At 47.4% G+C, this 7448-nt stretch overlaps 1 non-coding gene across 1 annotated transcript; it reads left to right on the top strand.

Annotated features, from left to right (window-relative positions):
* The first annotated feature begins 210 nt into the window (after positions 1-210).
* On the top strand, positions 211-282 carry TRNAG-UCC (transfer RNA glycine (anticodon UCC)). The gene has a single exon. It is a non-coding gene; the product is annotated as a tRNA-Gly (tRNA).
* The last annotated feature ends 7166 nt before the right edge of the window (positions 283-7448 follow it).

Below are 7448 nucleotides of genomic sequence, written 5' to 3'. Positions count from 1 at the left end.
AGTATCAAGGACCATGCGACAATCCATTGTCACCATCCATAAATCCACGGCAAATGCATACACAACCATGCGATGGGGCGGTGATTCCGACACCATCAGACGACAGACCGGCCTGTCATAACTACATCTGGCACTTACTGGCCCACTTTCCTTTCTTGAGGAAAACCAAGTACTGTTGACCGTTATATGCAGCATTTGCGACGACTGCAAGCGATGGTGGTATAGTGGTGAGCATAGCTGCCTTCCAAGCAGTTGACCCGGGTTCGATTCCCGGCCATCGCACGCGTGGTTTTAAACCGAAGCCCAGCACACTGCTCACCCGCCAATGGTAGCCGCGCGAGCGGTGAGAGGGAGGCGAGTGGTTAACGCACTATCAACTCAACATCGCCCCAGTCTTTGGTCTTTCTCATATCGCCCACATCGGAATTCAAACATGTCACATGACCATCTCTCTTATGTACTGGCATATTTCGCACATAAACGTCCCAACATGCAAGCGGCCGTTGCTCCCGCTTAGCCAACACTCCGGGGGCCCCGAGGTGCCGGCCGACCGGCGGGCCGACGCGCGCGCAACACGAACCGACGCCGGCACGAGGCGTGATCAACGGACCTCCTCCGAGACGGTCACCATCGCCCCGCGACGCCAGGTGTACGAGCTCATCTCGTTATCGTCAGCGAAAATGCAGAGGTATAACTCCATGAGCGGAGAATACTGAGGGACGGGGCGGGGGCGTGCGGTGCACAGACCTTTCCAAAGGCGCACCTACGCTCCCGCACAGCACCCCACTCCCAGGCAGGAGGTGGAATAGGTAGTAAAACGGGATAATTTTACGTAGGAGGGTAAAGCAAAACTAAAACAAGTAAAGAAGCTACGAAGCGTCACGCACATCAGGCTGTGTAGGGAAGACGACGTCTTTTAAAACTGATGACAGCTTGTCGAGCGTGTAAGCGATGCAGTTCGAGGGCCACGAGCTGCGAGCGCGTCACACAGCTACAACACTGACTTGGTGGATAGATGGGGAGATGCCCAGGAATATGCCTTGGTGGGTAGGTACCGTGTATTTATGCACTAAACGGTGGAATCTGCATACATGGGGTTGCAAACAGCATTATAAAACCAAGAGATGAATCGGGCAGAACGGGGGCGAGGAGGGGGTGCATATGCCATGGCAGTTTAGTCAATACGGGCTGGTACCTCACCCCCGCCAACAAGGTATCTGCCCTGCGCTAGGCACCTTGTTAGTGGGTAAGTACCTAATCGCATGGTGCTACTATTCAAACGTGATTCCCCTCATTTTGTGCCCGATATTTTGCCAATGTGATAATAATTGAGTAATGCATTTCAAGTATGCAATTCCTCGTTTTCGTCGAATTAGTTGTAGTATGCTTGTGGTTGAATGTTCACTTATAACCAGCGAACTGTTTGGGGGGGGGGGGGGGGAGCGGGGCGGGCATGACCATTCCCTATCCTCTCCTAGGCGGGGGCTGACCCTCTCGCACGAGGTTATCTGCCGTGTTCCAATTACTTTGTTCAGACAACTCTGGGAGCCGTCAACACATGACTTCCTTCAAAGGGGAAAGTGCAGCGACCATAATGCCCGAGCACCTACCCATGCAGTACCGTTCTATTCGGATCCGACATGTGTCTCAGTAATGGATTTTGCCAATTATTTTTGCCCTACACCTACCATATTTGTACTCGGCATACATAATAATATTGTTGGCTTTTTATGCAACACTGCATAAAATGAGATGCTTAATACATTCTTCAATTAGTCAGAAAACGCAAACATCGCACGTGGTGCTATATCTCCCTGTGCACATTTGACCACTTTCTACCGCTCGGGTACAAATGTGTGTTGAATATAGATGCAAGAATGTTATTGCGCAACAAAAACAACAAATGATACGCTTAAAACAGTTGCGGCAACAACCAAAGGCTATCTGCTTTTTTCAATGCACATAATCGACCATCGCAACAATAAAAAAGATGTTTGTTTGCTGCACGACATCATCTGGTACTTCTGATAAACAACAGCTGATTTTGAGTCTAAAAATTCGTCGCCAGTGAAATTCACGTCGCGTGTCAGGACTGTTGCAAAGCTCGGTAAGCGGAGGATTTTTTTCGGTTGAATTTTTTTGGCAACGAGCGACGATATTAAAAAAAATAAAACCGGCCTCAGTCCCAATTATTTATTTTCCTCCTGTCTCCGGTGCCACCTGTCAACGAAGGCCGCCTACAATTCCTGCTTGGATTCCTCTTCTGTCGCAGCACAGCGCAACTCCGCCATCGTTTCTCGCCGACGGGCGCCACCATCTCCGCATCGGCCGCCACCAAAGACCTTAGCTTGACCTATTGATTTTAAGGTCGGTCACCGATTGCTGACTTATCTAGCGGCCGGCTCCATCCGTCAGTAGCGTCACTCAGGCGGCCTGCAGAAACCAGCCTCGTACTCGCTGTGCCTCAGCTGTCAGGTTCTAACTTGGCAACACCATGGAAACATCTTCGATGCATCGCTGGCCTGCTGCTGCTGCTTTGCTGCATCGGGCAGCTGGAGTCGTCTGGTAAGCTGAAGGTTTTGGGGGATGCTGAGGGACGCCAGCGCTGTTGTGCGCGAACACGCTCCGCTCCGACCTGCTTTAAACGCACCGTGCTGATTGGAACTCTCCCAGCATCAAATAAGCCATCACAAGGGCGCTCGTGGACCGGAGCAAAGCGTAACGTCAGCTCAACACAAATTGTATACATTCAGGGGGCCCTGCCCGGCATGGCAAACCGCCTGTATGATGTATTATGTGCTTAATTCGTTGCAACTGGTGATTACATCACCATGTTACATTCAGGAACAACTGGCATGGCACCTTAAAAAGTGATACCGAATTGCTTACTCAAGTGTACACCTGGAAATAATTCAGCTGCGCACGGTTGTACCAGGAACCACTTCAGGCGCTTCCTGTGCGGTCATGACTGGGATGGCCCGCGGCCGGTGACACCGGCCGTGCTTAAAGGTCAGGTTATGCCAGAGGGCAGAGCAGACCGCGCCGAGCATTGTAACACGTCACACTTTGGCCACCAAGTTCTGCCAAAGACCTGAAATTTCACGATCAAATGATGAAGCACAGGGCTCGTGTAACAAGCACTGCTTAGCGCGGCTCTGATTTTAGGAATTAATTTATTCCGAAAGCTCGGACTAAGTCTTTCAAAAATTAAACTATACAAAAATGACTGACGCAAAAAAACAAGGACGGAAATAAAGGGTCTCAACTCCGATGACACGCCATCGCGGTTAGACGACATCAGTGCGATTTTATTTTGAAAAACAATAATCGCATCGGCACAAATATGCGTCACTTGTGTGATGCCGGTCGCACTGGGGCAAAAACACAGATGCACCAATTTCTACGGCTCTCAGGGCTACCGTCGAGCATCCGCAACCAGAACAAATGGTTGTGCCTGCAATAGCGTATGTGAACAACAGATCCTCCAATAAGGTGGATACAGCCCGGTTTACAAACATCCAATACTCAGTATTTATCTTTCGTTTATTACATCACAAACACCGTTGTAGGCCATAGCGGTGGATGCAGATACAAACTACTACATACCGCAGAAATGCTGCCATTTGCTATCGCACATCAATGCTATGTTTAAGAATGGTCCGCAATTATAGCAATACGGAACATCAATAGCCTTAATTATGCAAAAGCCAGACACTACACACCATGCAAACTTAAAGGGAGTGTATGCGATACACGACATGGTTGGGTCTAACAGTAATGTTGTCAAGGTCTACATTGCTACGTCAATGATAAGATTTAGATAGTTGACAAAGCCTGGCTTGCTTTCATCTGCATTCCAGCGGTCTCTATCGCAGCTAAAAAAAAATATCGTTCGCACTTTTTTATTTATCATACTTGCTGAAGGGCAGTGTTCCACATTTGCATGGGCATTTGGGGTGAAATAGCTTTCTTAAAGACCGTTCGGTGCAGTTCACAGCCCAGCCTCTTTTAAGACCTAAACTTCTCTAGTTTCTGAGCTAAACGCCCGCGAAGATGTGCAGACTTTTCGGAAAGTACACCATGGCCACGCATGCCTCGCTGACGCCATGATAACGCCATTCAAATCCTGTCATTCCGTTAGCCATGAGGCGGTCAAAGCCAAGAAGAGGAAATTCTCGGGTCGTTTATATCTGGCATTTGTGAGCAGGATTTTCGATCGCCAATTGGCTGTGGCAATGTGCGATGACTTAATCAAACAATGACGTGTAAAGGAGCACATCTTCTGTTATATAAGTCACGACGGTCAAAACTGTGTTTCAAATTATAGTTTCGGCGCCTAGCTATCATATATATATAAATATGTATATATATACATAGATATATATATATATATATATATATATATATATATATATATATGCATGTATGTATGCGTGTATATACGTGTCTTTGAAGCCTATTTTATCGAAGCCTGATGAGTTCTTGACTTTGTCAGGCTTTCTGTTGATTCGTTTCATGTTTTTAGTAAGCTTTTTGTGTCGGATGAAGTAAAAGATCAATAAATGAATCATACTAAAATATCGTGTGTTTGTTGTATAGTCATTCAAAAGCTACGTTTCGGTTCAACCATTAAAACATTACCAAACAAATATGGTATGATTAAGATAAGACATGGTATGACAGCTTGATCGTATATGGTATGGTCTTACACGATCGAAAGGACACATCATACATACGCGATGGTTCGAATAAAAAAGCAACTGGTTTCAATACATATGCAGACCTCTGTAGAATACTTTCACACGATTCACATACATTTAATGTTCCCCACAACTTGGGGACTGCTATATTTCACAAAGGGGCAACGTTAACGCAACAATTAAGTTGTTTGAGTGTTGGGGCATGTTGATAAATGAGTGGGACTTCATATGTTATCAGTCATGCTTTGTTGTGTTGTTTTTGATGACTGTGTGTTATTGTTATGTTGATGACACCCACCCCTCTCTCAATGCCCAAGGTACCGATACTTGCGTCATTTGCAGCTCCGTCTTCAGAAATTTGGTTATTTGGCGGTCATGTGGACCCTTCCCCTTTCTTTTGTTATTCCCAAAGCGTGAGATGGCGTGGCAGACGCGCGGCCATGCCACGATTCCTTCCAGAAGTGGCTGGCGCAGCCCATTATACATTACATCCAAAGGGAGATAGCGAGAGGTGGCAATAACATCTTAAAGATGAGATGACTATGCGCTCACCGTAGTTCGTTACAGTATGGTAGGATGCAATTACCATTTGCTGCGACTACAAGAGTGAAAGCTTTTTATGTCCCACGTGTTTTTGGAGCGCATCAAACTTCGTTCTACCACACACCTCTTCGAGTTGCATTGTTCACCGGTAACTCATCTCTCCGTCGCTGCCATCGTATCTTATTTGATGTCATTGGCTGGCATCAAAGAAGAGTGCCGTCATTCCGAAACCTAACACACTCAGATACATATGTAACAAATATTTCCATCATTGAAAGTACCAGTTGCCTTAGAACTTGAAACTCAGTTAGTTCGTAATTTCAAGGTAAAAGGTTATACTATATTTGCACTAAGTAGCACTTTATTCAGGGCGTAGAACGTTTTCGTTTCTTTTTTTAGCATTACCGTGTCCAAAGGCGGAAATTTTGTTGTTAACACGTATATTGCACCAGCTCTGCCACAGGCCTCAATGTTTTCGCCAAATTAATCTCAATGAATAGTGCAGTTCTGTAGCTATGAAAACGTCAGGTTATCTAACAGCTGCGGCTGTTGAAAGCAGGCAGTCTAAACTTATGTAAGTTGTACACTGCATGAGTGAAGGAACATTAGCCACTTAGATAAGACAGTATACTAGCCTTATTCCTCTGAAAAACCAGGAGAATAGAGATATAGTTCAGTTGATATTTCGGCAACATACCTTTCTCGAAACAATAGCAGAGGTGAATTCAAAATTACCTGCCGATGATCCTACTCGATTTTTGAGGTTCTTTTTTAAATAAACAATAAGCCGCAGTTTTTACAGAACGCCAACATTAAGGGGACTAAACAGAGAGTCATTGCCAGACATTACGAAGACACAGTGCCTATCTAAGAATTGGAATGCCCGGACATGCGTGTACATGAAAACGAATTCAGCCGAATAAGCATCACGCACCACGCTTCATTCGAGCATGCAAGCCAGCTGAAGTAAACAGGCATCACATATCGCGCACGAGCTATGCATGCAAACGATTTCAAATGAACAGGCGTCGCACATCACGCGGCGGGCATCACTTACACGTGTAAACGATTTAAGCTAGCACACATCACACATAGAGGCACATATCGCCCTCGCATAATTCGCCATGATGATCCCTGTATGTGAAGATTGGTCGCCGACTTTTTATAAGAACAGATTTACTTATTTTCCTGTCTGGGTAGTCCTGCGCTCTGTAGATGACCTTGAGCTCTAAAAGGGCATAGGGTCCATACTTCTCTCGATTCAGCCTCACAGTCTAACAGCTGCTGATGGCAAAGGAAACCGGTGTGTCGTACAAAACTGAACATTGCGCAGAGATATCAGGCACTGACTGCTTTAAAGAGTAACAACCACGTGTCCGACTTTCAGAGCCCGTCTCGGCGCCTAAACGTATCAGTTGCGTGAAGTTGTGCCCGAAGGGTCAGCGTTGCGAACTACGTCGCCGGTGCTCCCATGGCGTCTGCTTCGACCCACCACCCGGTGTGCGTCAAGTCCGCCAGCTCCCGTAAAGAAGCTTCCCCCCAGCTGCCAGAACGTCCGATGCCGCCGACTGCAGACCTGCGTGCTGCGGCAGGTCTCTGTATCGGCGCGCCGTGCTACCCCGTGCCGGTCTGTATTCCCGATCGGTGCGCTACGGTCCAGATGCGGAACTGGCACAGTCTGTGTGACGGTGAGGAGGTCTCGCTCGCGACCTGCCCTGGCTCGCGACCCTTTATGCCGAGGTGTGACTCGTAAATACTTCCCCAGCTGCCAGTTCACTGTCAAATGTGTGCCACGGGCCAAGCCCCAAGCCCGGCTTCTGTCCGCCGCCGGAGCAGGTGTCCCAGGCCAACGTCAACCTCTGCACTACGATAACGACTGCGCATCCAACCTGCTCTGCTGTCCGGGCGTGTCCAGAGGGGGGACTCAACTGCACCGCCCCCCGCCTTCCCCGACCCGTGCGCCATACAAAAAAATGCCCTCTGCATGCACCAACTTGTGTCGCGGGTGTTTGTTTACATCGGGTGTGCACACCCGGGAACTTCCACTGCACCGGCGAGAAACAGTGCTTCTGTTCTCGAAAAGCCAAAATAGTTTGTACAGACGTGCCAGCGACTTCCGGGGGTGTTGAGTTTTTTCAAATTGTTGCTATTAGTTTTTTTTGAGTGAGATATTTGATAAAATTAAGGATGCATTGCAGATATAGA

This window comes from Pollicipes pollicipes, unplaced genomic scaffold, assembly GCF_011947565.3.
Source record: "Pollicipes pollicipes isolate AB1234 unplaced genomic scaffold, Ppol_2.1 Scaffold_6035;HRSCAF=7159_pilon_pilon_pilon, whole genome shotgun sequence".
Taxonomy (NCBI): domain Eukaryota; kingdom Metazoa; phylum Arthropoda; class Thecostraca; order Pollicipedomorpha; family Pollicipedidae; genus Pollicipes; species Pollicipes pollicipes.
The sequence above is the reverse complement of the archived record's forward strand: the minus strand, read 5'-3'. Positions and strand labels throughout refer to the sequence as shown.